Source organism: Polypterus senegalus, chromosome 2 (assembly GCF_016835505.1).
Source record: "Polypterus senegalus isolate Bchr_013 chromosome 2, ASM1683550v1, whole genome shotgun sequence".
Lineage (NCBI taxonomy): Eukaryota > Metazoa > Chordata > Cladistia > Polypteriformes > Polypteridae > Polypterus > Polypterus senegalus.
Window position 1 is genome coordinate 129,985,399 of NC_053155.1, and position 23,985 is coordinate 130,009,383.

The window sequence follows — 23,985 nt, forward strand, 5'->3', positions numbered from 1 at the left end:
GTTTAGCAAAGCATCAGGCCGGGTGTTACTACCGCAAATACTATGAACTGGAAGATTCTTTTCTCCCCTCAGATTAAGTGTCCAAAAATATTTTTATTTTGTTGTCGATAAACATGCCTACTAACTTCACATTCAATATGATATTCAGTTTTACTAACTTTTTTTACAGTAGTATTGACTAAAAATAACGAAGAACACAACCTTGACAAACAAGTAATATTCACTATTATTATTATTATTATTAGTAGTAGTAGTAGTAGTAGTAGTAGTAGTAAAAAAGCAGTAATAGTACACCACAGTGTACAGTGACTTTCTTACTTAAATGTCGGACCAATGGACAAGTCCCTTTTTTCCGCGCTAAGAATGTATTAAAATACAGAAATTAATTTCAATTAAAAGAAAACACAATCAGTTTACCTAATGTAAACCGTACTTCTTTTCCATATCACCTGTTCAAGCAGTATTAGTATTAGTAGTGGTATTATTATTATTAATGTGGAAAGAAGGAGATATGAACACAACTTAAAATATCCTTTTAAATTCTTAATACTGTAGGTAAATAATATTATGCTTATATTTATTACGTTAAAAATGTATCAATAGAGTAGTAGTAATTAAAGCAGCTAAACCTGACTGATATTTTGCCTTCACAGAATTTTTTTTTTTTTTGCAAAGGCGCCCGGAATATCGCCACATTACTTTTGTACGGCAAAAATTAACGCACAGACTGGCTCATGGTGTGGATTTGGATGGATTGTGCGCTAAGTGTAGGTATTACATTATAAGTACCATGAATAGAAAACAACACAATACTGACATGAAAGAATTCAAAATAACTCTAAGGTAATTTCAGAGACTTTACTATTTACTTTTTTTGGTTAATGCAGACGCAAAGCTTAACCGATAAACATTTTTTTGTTTGTTTTGTAAACACATACACTGTTAATACTAAAGGTGACAACCCGGATTTTCAGAGCGATGCCACAGGAGAACCATTTTTGCCACCCAAAAGAATCATAGATCCGTAAAATGCTTCATAAATCACAATGAACAGATAACATATTTGTGAAATGAAAATTAGTTCATAACTTACCATACTATACATTAAATATTTTTGTTTTGTGTACATATTAGGAACGTTTTCAGAGCCCAAAGAGCCCTTACCGTAATTACACAGTTCCTTGTCAAGCAAACCAACCCAGTTAAGTGCCATTAAAGAACCGTTATTTACGAGTGTAGGTTAGACAGGATCAGACAGACAGACAGACAGACAGACAGACAGATAGATAGATAGATGGAAAAGTGTAATCCCGATTTACCTTTTTAAAAAACTAAGGTATACTTTCTACATTGTCAGGTAGTGCGTAAAGTTCTTTATTCTTATTGCTTCTACATTGTTAGAACTAGTATCTTCAATGCCTTTTTAATTTGTGAAACACTTAAACTGCAGTGTCAAAAAATCCCCGAAAATGATTTTTGTACAAAACTGTTGTATTCTTTTTTATTGGATGAAACATAATATGGAGTTCAATAACGTCTGGCATATAGCTTAGAGAAACATTTACCTAAACGCATGAAATTTATTTACTTGAGTGTTTTGTGAGTTCTCTTTTTCTGAAAATTGTGTGTCTTTCTTCGTGGCTTTCTCCAATTTCCCTTGTCTTTCTTTGATCTCATTAAAAAGGAGCACTGGTTTAATTTTCCACTCCTTCACCTTTTCTTCACTTTAATTATTCCAAGCAAGGTATAAGTACATTGCTTTCAAAATAAACTGAGATGCGTTTTAGATGTAGCGATCCTGTTACTTGCATCGTCAGTCTTTCGATGAATGTTTTTTGGTTCATAATTCGAGCTTTAAATGAATTGAATCAGACACAAAGAATTATCATTTAACGAATGTTATACATGATTTTTATAGCTTTAAAAAAAACAAAGGATGGATAAAGAATCCAGTATGGTTTTCGGGAATAAACTGGACGAGGGATGTCAGTAGTTTAGTCTCTGGCTTGTATTATTCATCAATTCTGTAGAAACTATTTATTTATATAACCAATCCTTAATGTAGAAACATGAAACAGGCACATTAGGTAAATATAATTATATGGATAAATGGATATAATATGGTATGAAAATGTAAATTCAGAAAAATAAATGTGGGATATAAAACCCTGCTCTTGATTAAAGTGTCATCTCTCTTTTAAATACCACAGTCTCCAATATCATTGTCTCCAAGATCAATTTTGTTCTTTCTGTCCCCCACACATGGTTGGTTGTATAATCTTCAGCACTCTGATATCCTGAGAAACAGCACATCTGTAAACATTTTAGTTGTTTTTTTTTTCAGTTATTGCATAATAGAAGCCTTAATATTTTGTGTTTGAAGAATATGGCATAGCTGACCTACTGCATAAGCAAAGTGCATATTCTGTACATAAGCATTCATCTACAAGTGGTAGCTTGCTGGCAAATTAAAATGCAATCTGTACCATCCTAGTTTTATGTTATTGCATTTTTTAAAAGTTAATTTGGGAAAGTTTTAATGTGTACCTCAAAGTTTAAAAATGTACATTTAATATATAGAACCATTAAGCTGAGAATCAGGTACTATCCAAAATCTTCCTAGGTTATTGGATGTGAGTTAATGGATACTGTAAGTTATGGAGGTTGTTTGTTGAAAACAATGTAAACCGAGTGTGGCGTCAAACCCCAATAAATCACAATCACTCCCCAAACTTTCTTTAACTTGCAGTTTTCCAATGGTATTTTAAAGTACACCAACAGAAGCTGAAAATCAATTGAATGTTGCAGACATGGGTCTTTATCTGCAAATTGATTACAAGTACAATCGTTAAGAGTTATTTAGGTTCCAAAATTAAATAAAAGCTTATTTCAAAATATGAGTAAGGTTTCTACAGACACTAATCTTTCTTGATTTTGCTTCTTTTCAGAAAATTAAAGGATTACACACCTTAAGACACTCAGAGGACAGTTGACTTTGCACTGCCCTTTCCTCGTTTGCTTTAAGCATCCTCTCTTTTGGTCTCTTAACTTCCTCTGACGAAGGACTGTGTCAATATTGATGACTTCTGCAAACAAAGTCAGATCAAGCCTGTAGTTTCCCTTTAACATGCATTATGTCTTTGAAGGAAAGAAATAGAAAAAGGAAGTAGTCTCCCATACTGCAAGTGGAGAAATAGATTTAAACGCCAGTAAACAAAACAATTATTCTTGGTTCTTGAGTTAAGTTTTTGATTTGTTGTTTAAATACAAAATGCATTCTTATTCTCAACTTGGACAAGATCAAAAGCTGACATTCTTCAGTGAAACAAAATAAAATACAGGCTTACAGACTATTGAAAACATGCTTATATTTTGAATGAATATTTTAATGACAAACAAAGCTTAAAACTGGAATTGTGACTACTAGAAATGTAAATGAATGCATTAAATGACATTGGTACAGAATGTTCTTTTCCTTGTGGAAAAAGGTGAAATGGAGACTGTTGATTTAGAACATGGGTCTCTAATGCAAAATACCAGAAGTAAAAGATTTACGGTATGACAATGAGGGCCAGACAAGAGTCAATGAGACAGAGAGAGAGAGAGACTCACCAATAGAGTGTATCCCTACAAGCAAGACATTGTACATGAATAAGTAAGGCACAACATGGGTGGGCCGCCCTGTCAGTGAAGAAAGTGCAGTGAAGTAGTACCAGTTTTGAAGAAAGGCTTGAGAAGGCTAGAAGGATGTCAGCAAAGGATTTCCATGTAGAAGAAATGGGATGCTGTTGCCTAATATGGACAGTTGGAGATCCAGGTACTGCCAGTTGTGCCTAGCCTAGCCTAATAAGAAAGAGATGTTCAAGGATACAAATTACTTTCAATTGCATCAGGTTTTCTCTCACATATGAAGTATATTAAGTTAATTGGAGATTCTAAATTGGCTCATATGGGAATGTCTGTGAATGTGTTCTGCTGGTAACTAATGATGCTCCTCCTAGGGTTTTGTTTCTGCCAAGGAGGTAGTTCCTGGTCCTCTGTGACCTTGAAATGGATTAAGTAAGTTTTAATGACCCCCCCACCCCAGAAGGAATTTCTCCAACCATACATTATATGTATATACAGTATGTACATTTGAATATTAGATCAATTACAATAAGAACTTATTCTACGTATCTATCATTCTTTGTTTGAAAGCACACAGAACTTAATTTTCTCTGTTGTTTTTTCTGTGTGGTTTTTGAAAAAGACATAGAACACCATAGTTCACTTGTGGAATTGTATGTTCATGCTGGATCCTTCTATTTGACACATGAGGGATACATGAAACAATTTCCTACAAGAACTGTTGAGCCAAAAATGCACAATTGAGTAACTGGTAAAGCAGTGGGATACTACTGGTTTGTGCAAGCATTGTCCAAAACCAAGAGACCATTTCATTCATGGCCTGGAGGTTGTTGCCAACACTGTGCTTTATATGGAAATAAGTTTTCATCAGTCAACATAATGATTATCACAACACACAGATATGTCATTAGGGCATGTCATGTTGCATAGAACTTTGCCTTGCTGGTTAGTAACATTCTGTTATAAAAATAAAATAACTTTTCAAGTGTACATTAACATTTTTTATTATTTTATTGCCAATAAAACTCTTTACAGTATAAAGAAAATAAGACATGAGAGGTTGCAAAAAAGGATGGGGATCCAATTTACACTCCTCGTTTAACATTTATTGCCTTCTATCAAAAAAGGTGTCAATGCAAAACGAAACCTGTCAATGCTGTACAGTAAAACTAGACAGCATTATGTGGATGGTATGTTTATACATATGCAGAAGAACAAAATGGCAAAGATGAGTGAAATGGGAGGTCCTGTTTGGATGAATGGGCACATAACCATATAGTGTATAGGTATAGTGCCAAATAATGGTAATGTGTTGCATGTTGATGAGTACATACAAGTAAGAATTTCACTGTACTCTGGACACATGACAATAATGACAGTATAACCCTATATATATACACGTACTGTATATAAATACCATTCAAAGGCCTTAGGTCTCTAAATAAATTACTTTTACAGCTAGTTATCTGGGCGGTAAGTTCTTTTTGCCCTAAATAACTATCCATCCATCCATCCATTCTCCACCGCTTATCTGAGGTCGGGTCGTGGGGGCAGCAGCCTAAGCAGGGAAGCCCAGACCTCCCTCTCCCCGGCCACCTCCTCCAGCAGTGCCCAATCTCCACTGTACACAGTGTTGGTGGATCACCGCTTTCCCTTCCTGAGGCGCTTGACGGTTTGCCAGAACCTTCTTGGTGCCGACCAAATGTCATCTTCCATGGCTTTCCCAAACTCCTACCATGCCTGAGTTTTTGCCTCTGCAACAGCCGATGCTGCCACACGCTTGGCCCGCCGGTACCCCTCAGCTGCCTTTGGAGTCCCACTGGTCAACCAGACCTGATAGGACTCTTTCTTCAGCTTGACGGCCTCTCAAACTTTAGGTGTCCACCACTGGGTTCATGGATTGCCGCCATGAGAGGCACCGACAACCTTGCGGCCACAGCTCCATTCTACTGCTTCAACAATGGAAGCTCGGAACGGCCCATTCAGACTCAATGTCCTTCGCCTCCCTTGGAATGAGGTTGAAGTTCTGCCGGATGTGGCAGGTAAAGATCTTTCTTTTGACTCCATTTAATGAAACTTCTCTTTCTCTCTCTTTATATATATATATATATATATATATATATATATATATATATATATATATATATATATATATATATATATATATATATATATGTGTGTGTGTGTGTGTTTGTGTGCACCAATACCACTGCAGGGTGAGAGGGGGCACTATCACAAATGGTATACTGTCCTCTCTCTACAACATAGAGAAGATGGAGAGTCACAGTACTCTTGTGACTTCTGGAAGAAGCCCTATCTATTCTCAAAGATCTGCAATATAAAGTAACAACAGGGAAAGGTGGCATCTTTATGCAGACCCGGACTTGAGTCCAGTAAGAGCCAGAGACTCATACCAGAGAGATAATGGAGAGATCAGATTATTAGAATATCTGCAAGACTAACCTTAATCTTATGCATTTTTTGAGCATTTAAGTACCTGTTTTGTTTCTTTTGTTTTCTGTTTGATTAAACAGGGTTATCAGGAAGGTACCCCAACATTTCTCCCTGCTTTTGACTGCTTCCTCACCGTTGCCCACAATAGGAAGCACACACAAGTGATTAATTAGTATTATTTGATATATTATAAGGATAGTCCCAATAAGCACACACATAATAGTAGTAGCAGTAATTCAAGACTTACACAAAAGACAATCACAATTGTAACAAGATACTGTACAATGCACTGTTTAAAGGTCCCATTCTTTATTACTTATCAGGATGCCCGTTTCAACTTGCTATAGCAAGCTGAAAATTTCTAAGAGATGATTTACAGAGTTCTTCCCAAAGAGCACTCAAAAGAACCAATAATTAACTAATAATTTTACAATGTAATATTATAATAAATCACAATTCATATCACTCTAGCAGAACACTACTACCTCATTACATTTTACCTCATTACATTTATTAGAGTGCAGGAAACATTCATGAATAAAAAGGATCACTTGCACTGGCAAGAATGTCCTGTGGAGTCGGCATTTTAGTGCTCCTCACAGTGGGTTTATTGGATGATAATAACCTCCCTCAATAAGCTGTTTAATGCCTCGACACGGTTTAATGAGCACAGTGTGGCTTTCATCTTACAGACTATCTCATGCCTCTCAATACATTATTGAACACCTTGAATACATATTTCCCAAGCAGTCAGACGGAATGAGCAGATAAATCTGGAGTTAGATGTTGTCAGTTCACCAATCAGCAGGCCAGGACCATGCAATGCAGAACATCGGTTCATGACAGAATTGTGTTTGCACTTAAACTCACCCATATTCTGTGAATTCTGGAATTCCCATTTGTGGCCATATTTTCCAGAATCATTTTAATCGTTTGCACTGGCAGAAGAACTCTGGGACTTTTTCCTGCTGTTGATTTTTTCATGGTGGTTTATTCATAATAATTATGTATAAATATAAAACACAGCATCAAAAGCAAATGTTTTGAAGAGCACATGGGTTTTCATCCCTGCTTTTGCTTTTTTCATCTGTGCATTGATGATGTTTTAATAAGAGTATAAAGTTGAACCCATAAGGATTCAAGTTCCTGTTTAACACCACATTTAAAGAGAACTTTGTTATTTCTACTGGTTTTTATAAAATGTAATCAGTTTCCAGATGCAACTATGAATATCATATTAATAATTATAATATAAGTTAATAAGTATAATACTTTAATTTTAAAGTGGAATTACTTGAATTTATCTTGTTTTTATTGTGAATATACAATGTCTGCCAGAAAGTTGTTTGAGACAGATTACAAATAATAAGTGTATAATATCTGTGTTATGTAAAGTATATCTATAGGTTGGGCATTGGCAGGATAAATGACTTTCAAAGCCTCCCACAGTTAATCCACGGTGGCACTGAACAATTAATTTCGTGGTTTGCCAACTAATGCATTAGCCAAGAGGCTTCCCTGCCTCTAGCAATTCTCATTCTAGCTTCAGTTTTCTCTTTCTGAAAAGATACGGGCTTTTTTCTAATAACAGATACCCATCACCTTTGGGCAAAGGAAAAAGAAAACTTTGCACCATCTTTATTTTTGCACTAGTTTGTTTACTAAAATTCAATTTTTTATTTAAAATGCATTGTTTATTCAGTGCTTTCAGAATATCCCTTGTTATGAATAAAGTGCTTTCCTTAAAATTCATCACAAAATTGATGGTACTGCCAAGTTACTTGTACTAATAACTTTTTTCTTCTTACTGAGACATAGGCAGTTCTGGTGTGTTAGTATACTATGTGTCCATATAATTTATATTGGTGAATTGATGCATGTACAAAGCTGTTTTCTTCACTGACAATGTAAAAAACAGCAAAAGAAGAAGTTATAGGACTTACTATAACTAACTAATGTAGGTTGATAAATATTGTGTATAACAAATCATTACATTGTTACATTACAGTAGATGTTCACCTATATGGAGGAAACTGGCTACCAGCCAATGGGAATGGCTAACATTCCAGTTATGAATAATACATCTGGTTTCAAGTACTCAGTTGCGTAAGGTAAGAATGCATTGCCTATGGTTTTTGGGACAGAATCTCACTTACATGATGCTAAAGAAATCCTCAGTGGTCAAGTGTTCCTTCATGTTAGGTATAAGTGACTAATCAAGTAGGGGAAGTCTTGAAAGTTTACCTAAGACTTAGACAGTCAGACTAATGTCTTTTATGAGTAGCCTAACTAAACAGTAAGTTAATGCAATTTTATGTAATAAGGTAAATATTGCACAAAAAAGAGTGCTAAAATATATCTGTATTACAACACAGAAAAATGAAACTGGGAACTGTCAGGACTCAGTATACATGAAAACGTGTTATTAAGCTGTCAGGGATCATAGCAGTGTCAGGGAAACTAAAAAGTGAACAGAATGTGGCATAACAAAAAAGCAAGTTTGTGTAAACAGTAGTCTGAAAAAGCTACAATTCTACTGCTATGGTTGAAGCCAAAGGGACTTGCTTTACTCAGCTGACCCAATGTGGTCAGAGTGACGACTATCATCTAACAAGTCGAAAAACTGTGTTTATACTAAACAAGTATATAAAAATAGGCACAAAACAGAGAGAAATAACATGCCAAAATTAAATGTGCAGAACTACTGTACAGCCATTTGAAAGCTACACATAGCCTTAATCAGAAGATTTCCCCTGGCTCCTTCTTTCTCTGCATATTGCTTAGCAATGATATTCATGTAGACATCATGTAAGAGAAGTGGCAAGGAAAGTAGGTGTGCATGACTGGAGCTTTTTGCTTTGTTTCTCGAATAAGTCTAAAGCAGAGAGTCACTGTCATCATGGGATGTCTTCTTCCTGCTCATCTAGTTTTGCACTTCACAATTGGCTGGCATAACCTCCTGAGAATGATGGAATGTTGCCTTCCTCTCCATCCTCATGGCATGGTCTCCTTAATGGTTACATGGAGATGGTGACTGCTTTTGCAGAAGTGGTAAACCTACTCAAATTCAGAGCAGCTAGAAACTAATTTTGGAATTTCTCTGTCATCACAATCATTTCCATCATATTTTCTTTAACAAATATCCATGCAAATGTATAAAAGACATCAGCTCCAAGGTAAATGAGGAAGTGGAGTAGTGTTAGTTATCCTTTAATTGTGTTACCTCTGAAATGCTAAGAAAGTTTACTACATAAAGACAGCTTGACTTAAAAGCTGAGAAGTTGGAAGTTAGACACAGGAGGATACGTTAGCTCATCCACTATTGAATAAACCAGAGTAAGTTCTTGTTATTTACTCTATGTCTAAATGATGAGTCAGGCACACGAAAATGTAGTCTCACACTACTGCAGCAACAACAATACAGAAAATGAGAGGACTAAATGGGTGGCTGCATGGACGCAAATAACAATTAATGCAATTCCAGGAGCATTTTGTACAAATATGATTATTTCCTACAGGGAACACATTCATCCCATGTGCCTGTTTGACTCCTTCTCTTTGAGTTGTGGTTATGCTATGCTCTCTATCTTATGCAAGTTATGCAAATTGTGAAGAAAGCGTTGAAATAAATACATTTTGGGGTTCACCAAATACTCAGTTTTCACTTCTGTTACATTTCTTGGTGAGTTACAAACCTAATCTATTTAAGCTGATATTTATCAAGAAAATATGACCTCTTATCTACACTGGATAGTGTAAACCTGACTTTTTCCTTCTTATCTTTATACTCTCTGCTATTCCTCCTGTTCAGAGAAAACTTGCTTTTGTCTCCCACACCAATCTTGTCTTTTAAAGATTTTTGTAGGAGTTACTTCCGAGGTCAAGGATCAAGCTACAACTCCTGTGCACACCATATGATGCCTCTAGGTCTAATTGAACCTCTGATCTCTGATGTTGGCATTTACAGGACTTAAGAACTACTGTTCTTCTACTTCCAGGGCTCCAAAAACACATAACCCATTGCTGTTTCTTAGTGGCATTTTACTTAGATCAGATAATAATAGGAAGGTTTCTTTTTCTTCCTCTTTTCTTTTCTCTTCCTTTCTCTTCAACTTTAGGATGATAAATGTATTGATTCTGTCGTGGACTAACCTTTGGTGGAGGGCAACCAATAACATTATACTTACTACAATGTTCTGTACTCATGTATCTAATTCAGACCATCAAGTCAAGTCAAGTTGGGGAGCATGCACTGGTACAGTGCCTTGCCGCACCTACTACACAACAAAACAATTTGGGATCCCGGTTGGCAACCCCCCAGGCAGACATGCGGCCCATCCCCACCCTCCGGAAATAACCCTTTATCTGCCACAGCCAGGTGTTATGTGGGCGACCCCTTGGCCTGGTCCAGCCAATTGGGTCCCCATCAATTAGGATCTTACGAGCCGGATCACCCTCAGGGAAACACGCCACATGGCCGTAGTACCGTAACTGACACTCCCTCACAATGCAGGTAATGTGCCTCATTCGGGACTCCATGTGCAACCGCTCATTTGACACAAATTCAAACCAATGGTACCCAAGGATTTTCCGGAGAGACTCAGTACCAAAGAAGTCCAGTCTTCGTCTAAGGTCACTGGATAGCGTCCATATCTCGCAACCATATAGATCATGGGGACCTAAAATTGTCTTAACAGTAATAAGCACATGGTAGGTGCCAGCTCTTAATGTTATGACAATTTTTTCTAGGGAACCCATACAAATACTCATTTACATTGACTCACTTTTATCTAAAGCAACTACAAAACAGGTAAACATAATCAAAAAACAGCAGTCTTCATATACATCGGTGCCAACCCATTAACTTCTCTATAGGCAAGGATAAAGGATACACCCGTGTGGGCCAATATGGGACTACCACTTCACCCAGAGCATTCATTTTTGGGACGTGGAAGGATGCAGTGAACACTTAGGCAGCTATGGGAGAAACTGCAAACATCAAACCACCAGTAGCTGGGCAAAGATTCAAACCTAAGACTTCAAAGCTGTGAAGCAACAGTACTAATGACTGGGACATCGTGGTGCACTGGTAATACATTAGTATAAAATTAATATAACATGAGAAATACATCACTAGCTTTACATTTGCTGTCAACGCTTAATTAAAAGCAATGTTACTTGCAGAAGTTGATGGTTGATACCTGGGAGAGATTTCCATTTTAATCAGCTTCACAGTCAATGGATCATTCAAATCTGAAGCAGAAATCTCTGTTTAATTAGCATCCTTGTGACTTCTTCCATTTTTCACCCAGAAATGAAAACATTAGAAACAAAAATAATATTTTTATCTGCTATTTTGACACAATTGATTTTTTCTTTTTATTTTTTTAATTAATAGCAAATACCTTAATTACATCAATTTGTATAAAGTATAAAGTTGTGTACTCATTAATAGGTTTAATAATATATATCTAGAATCTCAAGGAAGTTCAGGAAAAGTACAGTAAGTCAAGCCTCTTCATACAATATTATAATCATCATTGCTTGGATAATGACATAATTGCATAAAAAAACACAAATTCATTTAAATCCTGTTTCATATGTATTGATATTCAAAATGCTGTAAAAATATAAATTGGGAAAAAGAGGCTTGTTGTAAGACAAAGTATATAAGAATGCCTTGTGATGGAGTCTAGCTATTAATGACCCTGAAATGAAAAAGGCAGATGAATGAAGAGTAACACTCACAAGAAAAGGAATACCAAAATGAGCTGCAGCATAAGATTAATGAAATATTGGAGATGGCATTAGCTGTTGCCCATTACAGGAAAAGGAGATCATGAGGAGAAGATATGAAGCTGTGCAATACCAGCACAACAGTATGGAGGCCAAGCTCTGCTCTGGAAGAAAAGGGGAGCAGGGACACCAAGAGTTGCTAGGCAGAACTCTACCCTTCTTTTATGATTAAAACTACATGGCCATTCCAACCCCAGGTATGTTTCTGGTACTTTTCTGGAAGTAAGTCCAAGACAGAGTTTAAAGCTAGTCTTCGAGGCCATAGTTGGGAAAAAAATTTGGGTCTGTAATGAAATGATTTTGCCACCGAAATATATGAAACCTTTACATTTTTAATGATTGGGCCAGGGGATCAAAATTACCATAGGGGAAAAGACAAAAGTTAAGGTCAGACAACAAGCTGAGTATTTGCTACCAGAGAAAATATATTAAACTGAGACACTAAAACTGTAGAATAATTAGAACATTAAACTAAATTGGTTTTCTTTTCCATAACTAAGTGGTCAGCAGTCTTACAGAAGCAGAGTGTGACCACCCAAAGTTGTCATTTTATCTCTGTATCTCACGTGACCAGCAAAGAGCATAGCAACCACGTAGCTGCAGCCATGCTAAGATACTGCAAAATAGCTGCAAACACAGTAGAAAACATTTTAAAATGGCTCATTGTTGATGCCATAGTATAGAATTAAAAAAAAAAAAAATAAAACAACAAGAAATACAGTAATACAAATGTCATGCATTCAACCTTGGGGGGAGTAGAGGCCATGGCACAGAGAGAGTTAAAACCAAAGTGAGTAAATGATTTGTGTACATGTCTCTCAGCTTCTACTTTTCTTGGTTTAATAAAGTCTTTCTTTTTTTGCATTTTGGCTTCCTTGGGTTTATTCTGTTTGCAGGGCTTAAACAAAAGTGGTCACCTTGTGTTTACCTTACATGTATGTGATACTGTAATTCCTTATTTTATTATGCACCACAAGATCTTTTAGTATCAGTTTTAGTTAGATTCTCATTGCCTGTATAGTTCAAGTTCTGTTTTTTTTGTTTTTCCTCTACAGAGAGCATGTCCATTTTAGATGTAAAATTCCAACCTCCTTTTTAACACAGATGTGAAGTGATTTAACCGATAAAAAACTGAAATAATTACTCCTAAAAAATGAAACAAGTAAACTAATATACAATACTCTTCTCAAAAAAATGAAACAAGTAAAATACTATACACAATAATCTTCTCAAGAAAATATTATTACGTAAATGCATAAGTGATATTGCTAATTATATCGACTAAGCATGTAGCTAATCTCTTCATTGTCTGATGCAAATTAGCTTGAATATAGTGAATGTTAAAATTTTTTATGTACGTACTTTATACATCTGTTGAAAAAATATACACTATAAATACACTGTTCAATCTGACATAGTGCTTATAGATTTTTTGTAATGTTTCAGGACAATATCTGTAGAGATGGTCAGGATGTGGCATAAGTTATGGTGGAAGATGTAATCTTTGTCTACATTCCATGGAGAAGCAATCCTTAATTTAATTTTGGTTAAGTAATGCCGTACAACATTTGCCTCGACAGATCATGCCTAAAAAGGCCTAGAAGAGCACTGTTCTACAGCTGCCTTATGTTGATTGATGTTGGATAATTGGCATGCGTGAGAGTAGCTTGTCTGTTTCAGATGTTGCATAGTCAATTGGACTGAATGGCTTACTGTGTGATGTTTTGAATAGCTGGAGGAACACATACCTGTATACCCAAAACAGGAGGATGACAGCCTAGGAAGATCTATACTTAAGCTGTACAGTTATATCAGAACACAGCTGTAAAACAAAAATTCATTATTTACAAACATAACGTTTCACAAATTAGACCATTACCTGATGTCTTTGTGATATCAACTTCAGCTAACAAACTACACTGCAATATATACTTCGAACATTTATGCAAAAACTTGCCTCATGTGCTAAACAGAATAGTGGCAATGATTTATTTTCAGTCTTGCATGGAATAATCAGCATCTTCAAACCTGCAGAATTCTTGCAAAAAAGAACTCTTCATGAGACCAATGTCAAGAAGCATACGTCACCAATACCTGGTAGATATGGTAACTATAACACAAGACAGATGATTCCAGCTAGTAATCATCAAGAGCACCAAGGGCTCAATGATCACTCAATGCTATTACTATTTCCTTAACAGGCTCTATCAGAATTGGGTTTCTAGCATGATGATGTGGGCCATACACTGTTGGAGTAACAAGGAAAATTTCTTGAAAAATGACAATTGTTGTGAAACCATTTGTTTGAATTGGATAAAGTGAATAATTCCAATTGGATGAAAGAGAATTTTTAGGAGCAACAAAGAAGAGCAAATATTTTCCTTTAAGGATCAATAAAATGAGTACTTTGGGTCTTCACAATAAAGGTTTTAAATTTTAGATGCTTGCTCAATGTAAATGGTGATTTTTTTATATCAAACAATCACACAGCATCATAGAAAAAAGATTCATTAAACGATGGCGTCCATAGAAAACAAATACACATGATGACTTCAATTAATTCATTGTGTTCCAAAAACATAGCAAAAAGAAGCAGATCACTATGTAATCTGTCAGATCACCTATCCTGAATCTAATAAAAAATGTATTGGGGATAGTTTGAAGATTCCTGTATTCAGCTCTTATGAACAAGCATGAAATTACATCCTACATGAATGTATCCAGATCCTCATTGACTCAGGGTTATCTCAACTTCAAGTGTACCATTTAGCTGGAACTGTCCTGGAGCCTTGTGTATGTAATTATCACTTTCACAAATCAGTGTTCTTTATGATATATTTGGTGACATCTTCTTGTTGTTTTCTTCGTGTGGAAATTACCACTTTTAAAAGTTTTTACATGTAGTATTTTAATTTATCAAACCTAAGATAGATCAAACAGGCTTCAAAATATAACACTATAAACATATATATATATATATATATATATATATATATATATATATACATATATATATATATACTAGGGGGTTCGCCCCCTGCTCACTTCGATCACCATCCCCCCTTTGGATCGTGTTACGTGCCTGCCACTTTCGTCTCGGCCACTCGCGTTGTGAAGAGGGGGGCTGAATGCTCCTTCAAAATCCCCTCTTAAACAGTGATACAATGGGGAACAAATACAAATCGATCGGCTTGCTGCTGCTGCTGTGCCACGTGATCTGCATCTCGCACAGTGCTTCAATCATTTAAAAGCCAGTATAGCAGCTGTCCTACTCTTTGTCTCTTTTTTCCTCCCTGGGGGTGGTTAAATCTTTTGGCACAAAGTCTCATCTCACGGGACGTGAGTTCTTGATATTTTTTAGTTTATAATTTAGAAATGGAGTAAGATTCTTAAAATCTAACAACGTCACATTGTTAGATATACATATATATATTTAATTTGTTTGGTTTACTTCTCTTACTTCTGGCTTACATATCTTGTTGAGTCATGCTTTTAAATAACCTAATGCAAATGTACTTCTATACTTTATATCACAGTTACTTTTACAAGATTTCTACACCTTTCAGTAGGACGATTCATAAGCAATTAGACTTTTCATAACAGGACTTTTGCACGATGCTTTAAAAAGAAGATTTGATATTTTAAACCACAACTCATCGATATTTTGTGTTAAACACATCTTGATGCCAAAACAGAGGGTTCCTTTCAGCCAGTAATTAACTGGATCAAAAATGGATGGATGAATTGAGTTGATTAACTTGCAAAAAAAAAAGCAAAGGTATCTTGTCATTAATTTATAGATATGTTGTAACTGTCTCACATGAATATGAATGTAATTGCTTTGTCTGAATGTGTACAACATGCAGGTAAAATAATCAGGATGCTACAGCCACAAATTACTAGCTCTTTATATGGCAAAGGGATTGTTTCTCCAGTAATATTATATAACCCATATTAATACAGTTAATCTGTCCATTCATTGCCAATACATACTTCTTTTTACTGAAGTTTTTTTTGTTGACTAAAGATGAAATTATCACTGTGCAATATTATAAGTAAATTTAACTTAGTTTAGCATAGATTGACAGAGTGTACTTCAAGAGCTCAGATGTCAGGCCCACACTGCGGCTCTGCCTTTTCTGTTGCATCATTTCTAAAGATTATGTTTATTCTTTTTGATGTTTGTTTGTTTTCTGTATTTAAGTTCTTTGCCTTTATGAAATTGAAGTATTTATTTGTGATTATCCTTTTGTTTATTTTCTTTTACTTTATTTAACTTTATTGTGTAATTGTTTTCTTTTAGTTTATTTCAATTTCCTTTTGTATATGGGTTTTCACTCCAGGTTCAAAGCACTGTAACAAGTTCATAAGTAAAATACAATTATAAACCTTACAAATTAGTAATTGCATGACAAATACACATAACAATACAGATTTTTTAAACATTCAGTAAAATCAAGCCGTTCCAGACTGATTAACATACACGGATCCTAACAATATCTGTCTGTTAATAATGTCATTGAGCCATGGCCAGTAAACAACAGAGGAGAATGTCTGCCTTGTGTTTTAGCTGTGGAGTTCACAGGACGGGCCTCCTAATCTTGTGGTGCACTGCCATTGGGGCAGACCTCTGTTGCTCCCTTAAATAAGTAGGTTTTTGGCTTTGGTCTAATTGCTGGGGTACAGAATACTTTTTGCTCTCTACTCTATTTCTTTTGAGTCGGATTTCTTCTGCTTCAGTAAATTATTGTTTTCTAAAATTCCTGGTATTTTCCTCTGAAGGCCTTCTCTAGTTATAGCTCTCAAACATTTTTTTTGTTTTGGTAAAGGTTTCCCCGTATTCTGCTAGATTTTAACATTGTGAGTTAGCTGTGCTGTAGGTTTGTTTTCTCTGTAACAGTAGTTTGCAATTTGCTGTTCAGCAGAGAAACGTTTTTGGGTGTAATTATTGATAACACTGTTTTTAAGGTTAACTATTTATTTATTCTCTGCTCTTTGTTTTTAATAAAGACTAGTACTCATAAAATTGCCTTACACAGAAATCATTTCAATTGTATGATTTGTTCTTTCACAACTTCCCTTCCAGTCAGCCCCACCAGACATAACATTGGCATGCCAAAGCACTGTAGCCCTCAAATGACCTGAACAAGCCTTAGGTGGGACTGTCTGGTCAGCAGCCATTAAACCAATTTGGAAACAGCAATAAAACTGTTAACAATTAATCTTTGAGTCAGCCTTCATAGTAGCATCCAGCATTAGCCTTCCAGGTACGCATAGGTGATCTTATCAATGTTGAGCACTTTACTAGTTAAAAGCTATAAAATGCAAAGATTAGCAAATACACCCCATTTGGAAAATTATAGATCTTATTAGGATGGATTAATGAACAAATTCATTTTTTGTTATTAATTGTGAATATAATCACAATGTTTCACCATTGATAAGTTGAAAACAGGTGTTGGGGATAGGGGCAAGTCATATAAAAAAAATGATGGGAATAAAGTGCACAATTAACAATATGAACTGTACTCTTAGTGGTATAACAGGGATATCCACTCCATTGCTTTTTAAGAAAAACCTTTCTTTAAAAAGCTGCAAATTGTGTTTGCAGTAAACGTCCCCCAGCATGGGTGTGGAAGTTTGTTTGACTGCAGTCATCAGTCGGAAATAAAAATGAAGCAAAGAGAAAATCTGATACCCCCCCTGAGAATACAGTAGGACATCAAATAGTGCAGGGGCAGGGGCATAATTATTTGAAAAGAGAGGGATCAAAAGAAATAAATTCTCATAAAGACAATAAAATTGGATTAAGTGGGTTTGAAAATGTTATGCTACAAATATATATATATATATATATATATATATATATATATATATATATATATATATATATATATATATATATATATATATATAGGTATATATATATATATATATATATATATATATATATATATATATATATATATATATATATATATATATATATATGGGTTTTAATCTTCAGATGATGTTTCTTGCAGTCTTTTTTGGGATGGAATAAATAAAAAACACAACAATAATGAATACAAAATCGCTTAGCAATGCAGACCTGCCTGCATGGGAGTGAGCGTGTTTATGAGTGAGAAAATAAACTGAAGAAGGAAAAATGTTCAGCAAAATAATCTTTGAATTTGTAAATTGTTCACAGATTAAATGTTACTTTGAAATGTACGGAGCTCAGATTCCCTCTGTTGCATTAATATCTAGTTGCATCCAGATGTATAAAAGCAATTCCGTTCTTACTCTCTAGCTCAAATTATTAATAGAATGTTGTAATGAAAAATTAACTAAATCTTCAGATAATTACAATAATTTTTAATATGTGTCACTATTTAGACCCTGTGAAGTATGCCTTTATGACAGCTGGAATGTTTTGCCTTGCTGCTTGTGGACATTTTCATCAATGATGGCGGTATACTGTATTTTCCAAATATCCTGAAGCACATTCCATTGCTGTTCTTTGTTGACTGCCTTTTTTGTCTCTCAGTCTCCATATTGTCCCAGATGGAATTGATAGGACTGAGGACTCTGTGGAGGCCACATTATTGTCTTGGGGTTCTAGCGTCTTCCTTTTTATCTCATGTTATTATTACGGATCATTTTTGTGCTGGAAATATGAAGCATTCTTTGCTCCATTTTTATAAATAGCATAACACTGTGTTAGCAATTGAATAATTCCATGATATGTCATGTTCTGTTTACTTTTATCTCTACCATGCCATATGTATTTTCATTTATCAACTGATCCCCTGCCTCGTTTGGCTTTTGATTATAATTACATGTTAGATATCTTTTGGTGCAAAATGCCAACTTTGCTATTAAAATACAAATGTTTTCAGTTTTGAGTACAGAAATCTGGCAAAAGGTTGTTTCTCTGTTTATACTGTTTAGCATTTTTAGCATGAAGTGGTTTCTTTATTGTTGTTTTACACAAGGCTAAAGCTTCTTGCAGGTGATGATGTGTAGCCAGCGTGAAAAATCCCTGATTGCCCACATTAAGCTCGTCATTTGCTAAATGATTTCCTGTCCTATGAACTCATACCCTTTAAACAGACTCTTTTACATTGCCTATATATTTTAGAATACTTATTTAGCTATTTTCCCAAAAATTAATTTCACAAAAACACATACCTTTAAAAAATAAGTAATTGCTTATAACATATTACATGGCACTTCAATACAGCCTATTTTGAAAAGCATGATACATTCAGTGGAATTATTAAATAATACCCATTAAAAATTAAATGGAAATTAACAGAAACATTACGTTTAAAATCAAAGGCATACCCATATTTTAATAGTATAATCATTTTGACCTGAAAAATAATAAGGGGTAAAGTAAAAGCAAACTACACATGCCTTTAAACTAAAGGACCACCTACTCTGTTCTTAGAAGAAAATAAAAATTACTTGTAGTTCACAAACAAGCTTGCCATTTGAAAACACCTTCAAGTATGTTGACATTCACATCGAGCCCTTCCTCTACAAAAGGATCCCGGGGCACTTTTGTGTGTGAACTAGGCATCAACACTTTGCTGTACATTCATTTCCAAAGGGACTGTAGTTTTCAAATCACATCTGAAGCAGGTTAAATTACTTGCTCAAGGTCATACAGTGCTCTGAGCTTTGAAACCCTTTTGGACCACACAGTTTGGAATGTCCTTCACACTTGACTCAGTTTACCTTGTGCACGATTTCAAAGTAGGTCAAGGCATTTAATTAGAGACATGAATACATTTTCACCTGATTCTTATACCATTTATGTTAAAAATGGAATATGTTCATACAATTTGATCGAAACCCATCTCTAGAAATGCTCATCTTTTACTTTTTTTTGTAACTGCATAAGGTTCTCTGCTACATCTTGCTAAAATAAGGTAAGCAGATATACTAATAAATATAGAAAGCACTATATGAATTAGATAGATAGATAGATAGATAGATAGATAGATAGATAGATAGATAGATAGATAGATAGATAGATAGATTTTTAAACACATCTTTATTTACAATGACACATTTACAGTCATATTAACAGACATCAGTCTATAATAAATAAAAATACACACAACTTACAACCTTACTTCTCACATAATACTGCTTACAGTTAATTTTCTGTATAACATTAAACTTCACTACCTCACATTTCTTTAAATATATCTATATGAATAGGTATTTTATAATATGCAAGTTACCTTCAGTCTACTTTGAATGAGCACCTTGAACAGCAATAAAAATGGTTAGTCCATTTTTATCCAGATTTCTTGTACTCTTTTAAATGGTCATCTAGATAGATAGATAGATAGATAGATAGATAGATATGGCAGCATTAAAAAATAGAAAAGATGGAATAATATATTACAATACTGAAGTTAAGAAACTGAAAATGTTCCTTTTATTATTATTTCATCTTATGTTTTTTAAATCAAAAGATTCCATTCTTGTTAAAGTTTGTAACTCATGTACTGAATGATCATGTATTTTCTCATATTCTGTACTTCTTTGCTAATGTGATGTTTTTCTCGCTGTGATGAGTTTTATAAAGGTTAGTCACAGTAGGTACTGAATAAATTCAGTTATTAATATTTACGTACAGTAAGTGTATTCAGCATAGTTCAAATGCCAGCATAAGTTCAGAAAATGCTATAAAGTGAAGTTATTTGCCCAACCAAATCTTTTAAAGTCCGAATAACGGTGCTGCATCTTTACACGAACTCCTTTCTATCTGTGAAGTTCTCCGTTTCTCTTATTCAGATACTTCAGATACAATTTATAATGATTGAGAGAGAAATCTAATAATCGGAATAGCAATATCATCGATGTTTGGTTAAAAAGCAGACTTCAGTTGAGCATTATCTGGAATTTCCTCTGCCATCTCAGTTTTATTGTGGTAATCTATGGGATGTAGTCAGAACCATTAGCTTGTTTATAAGACGTAAACGGTGCTGAGCGCGCCGGTTACTATACAGTACAACGCAGGATATGTTTTCATGTCTTAATTTAATATATTGAGTGCTTCAGTGATTGTTTAATGGATATTATATACTATTTCCTATATTTTTCCGTTTTCATAAGAAATATATTTGACTTATACAGTTTCCAGAATAAAACTTTTAGCTATATCAGATTGAGAAAAGTACTTTGTTATTGGCTCGTTGGTCTAGGGGTATGATTCTCGCTTAGGGTGCGAGAGGTCCCGGGTTCAAATCCCGGACGAGCCCGTTTTTCTTAGTCATTCTTGCCTGAACTTCTACATCACGAAAGTATTGACTGCCGCGTGCTTTTAAACGGTATCGATTACTCGAACGTAGACTTTGCCGTGAATGGATGTAATCGCTAATTCACTTCAAAACTAGGAATAAATTAAATATGAGTAATACTAATAAATAGCAGCAGTAAGTGCGTTGGTGAAAGAAAAATAGTAAGTATTGCTTTTCAGTGACCTTCACAGTTACAAAAGATTGTAAACGTAAATATCTTCATTCGCTGACGTGTAAACCCGTTTTGGAATCTCCTTAAACTGCGCAAATCAGAAAGCCGCCCACTTTTATTATGTGACAATGGGAGAGATCTGTGACAGTTTAACAAGATCGTGTTAAGTGCTACTTACGAATTTGAAAAGGGGAAGACGCACGGGTGACAGGACTGACACGCCTGCCGCGGGTGTGTCCGCCTGCGGTCGGCTTCAGTGTGATATTGACGGCTTGTCGAGTCGCGTGCACCGTATGGACAGTATGTAGGCAGCTTCTTTCAAGCCATGAGAATTAAAATCCAAAGAAGTAAAAATGACAATCTTATTTATTACTCGGCACTTTAGAGTTCTATGGATAAAATATGCGAGGAAGCAAGATAGAACTAACATTTTCGTTTCTTGTAACCATATTTTTGTAATTCAGTATTCCTTGAACAGGGCTGGTGCCCCAGTGTTGGGATGACTCCTGCCTTGTGCCTGATGCTATCGGGATAAGCGCCGGCTTACTGATAACGATCGATGAATAGATTTATACACATCATGAACCAAAAAAAAAGTGCCTAAACTGTATTAACTCAAAAACGTAGGAAAGGTAAGTGATCTAAACAATTGCAGACATAACTCTTCAAATAAGAGTATAGATTACGAAATATCTAGTAATGTAAAAATTTTGATACCCATTTATTCATGATATTGTTTATTTACTAATTATGTATTATGCTGTTTATTTGCTAATTAGGCTTAAACATTCATTTATTTGGTATTTGTCTACATATATCTCAGGGAAGTTCTGTGCAGTGATAAGTTAACTTTGACTCCTTCTGTCTCTTGATTGCTTAGGAAGGATTCTGAATGAAGACTCCATGATCTCCTTGTGTCCTATCGTGTCTTCTCAGTATTATTTGCCTCTTGCTCCTATTCCAAAAGCATGATGTGTCAATGACTGATGGGCAGTGTTTCTAAAAAGAATTCACCCCTTGGAAGTTTTTACATTTTATTGTTCTACAACATTAAATCACAATGGATTTAATTTGGCTTTTTTCAAACTGATCAACCAATAGTGCCAAAGTGAAATTAGATCTCTGCAAAGTTGTTTAAATTAATTACAAACATAAAACACCAAAACTAGCTCACATAAGTATTCACCCATTTAATATGATGCATCTGCAGCCACTTGATTTTAGAAGTCCCATAATTAGTTAAATGGAGGTCATCAGTCTGTAGTCAAGGGGTTTTGACTGCAATTAAAATGTCCCTTAATCAGGAATGTCCAACTTGTGATGAGTCAGTATGAAGGCCAAACCCACACAATGAAGGCAAAAAGAGCTCTCCAAACAACTCTGTTAAAAGTGAAATGCAAGTCTGTGGGATAGATACAAGAAAATAAGTCAACGAATATATCTTGGAGTCCAAATAAAACAGTTAATAAGTGCTGGAATGAGTATGGCACAGCTGTAAATCTGCCTAGAGAAGGCCGTCCACCAAAACTGAATAACTGTCCAGAAAAAGACTCGTGAGAGAGGCCACCAAGAGACTTATGATAACTTTGAGGGAGTTACAAGCTACAGTGGGACAGATTGGAAAGCCTATGCAGACGACAATTGTTGCAGAGTGTTTCACCAGTCACAGATTTATAGTAGAGCGGCAGATAAAACACTAATGAAAAATCATACACATGCAAAATTTCATCTAGAGTTTGCCAGAAGCCACATAGGAGACTCTGAAGTCAGCTGGAAAAAGGTTCTAACGTCTGATGAGACCAAAATGGAACACTTAGGATAACAATCTAAATGTCATTTTTGTCATAAGCCAAATGCTACACATTATTACAAACACACCATTCTCATCATGAAGCATGGAAAGAAAATGTGAAAACTTCCAAAAGAGGTGAATACTTTTTATAGGCATTGTATTCATGGCAGCATCATGTTATGGATATGTCTTTCTGCAGCAGGCTCAAGAAGGTTTGTGAGGGTTCAATGTAAAATGTTGCAAAATACAGGGAAATCCTGGAGCAAGACCAAATTTACAGGAAATCAACAACTTCGTCGAAGATTTGTTTTCCAGCAAGACAACACCCTCAAGCATAAACCCAGAGCTACACATGAATTGCTTAAACACAACAATGCTAATGTCTTGGAGTGGCTGAGTCAGAGCCCAGATCTCAATCCAATTGAGAATTTGAGGCTGAATATGGAACCTGGCAGAACTTAAGAAGTTTTACGAAGAATTATGTGGGGGATGTGAACTGCAGTGTCTAGATGTGCAAACCTGATAGAGACCTGTGCGCACGGCCTTGAGGCTGTCATGGCTACCAAGGGCGCATCTACTAAATACTGACTAAAGGGGGTGAATACCTAAGTAAACATATTTTTTGCGTTTTATATTTATAATTAATTTAGTTCACTTTGCAGAGAATTGCTTTTATTTTGACATTAAAGAGTTATTTTTTGTTGATCAGTGTCAAAAAAGTCAAATTAAATCCGCTGTGTTCCAATCTTGTGTAACAATAAAACATGAAAACTTCCAAAAGAGCTGAATACTTTTTATAGGCATTGCATTCATACTCCCTGAGTAAGCAGTATAAGTCACCT

The 23,985-nt window shown here is 35.2% G+C and overlaps 1 non-coding gene across 1 annotated transcript; it reads left to right on the plus strand.

The window, feature by feature from the left end:
* The first annotated feature begins 21,068 nt into the window (after nt 1-21,068).
* On the plus strand, nt 21,069-21,140 carry trnap-agg. The gene has a single exon. It is a non-coding gene; the product is annotated as a tRNA-Pro (tRNA).
* The last annotated feature ends 2,845 nt before the right edge of the window (nt 21,141-23,985 follow it).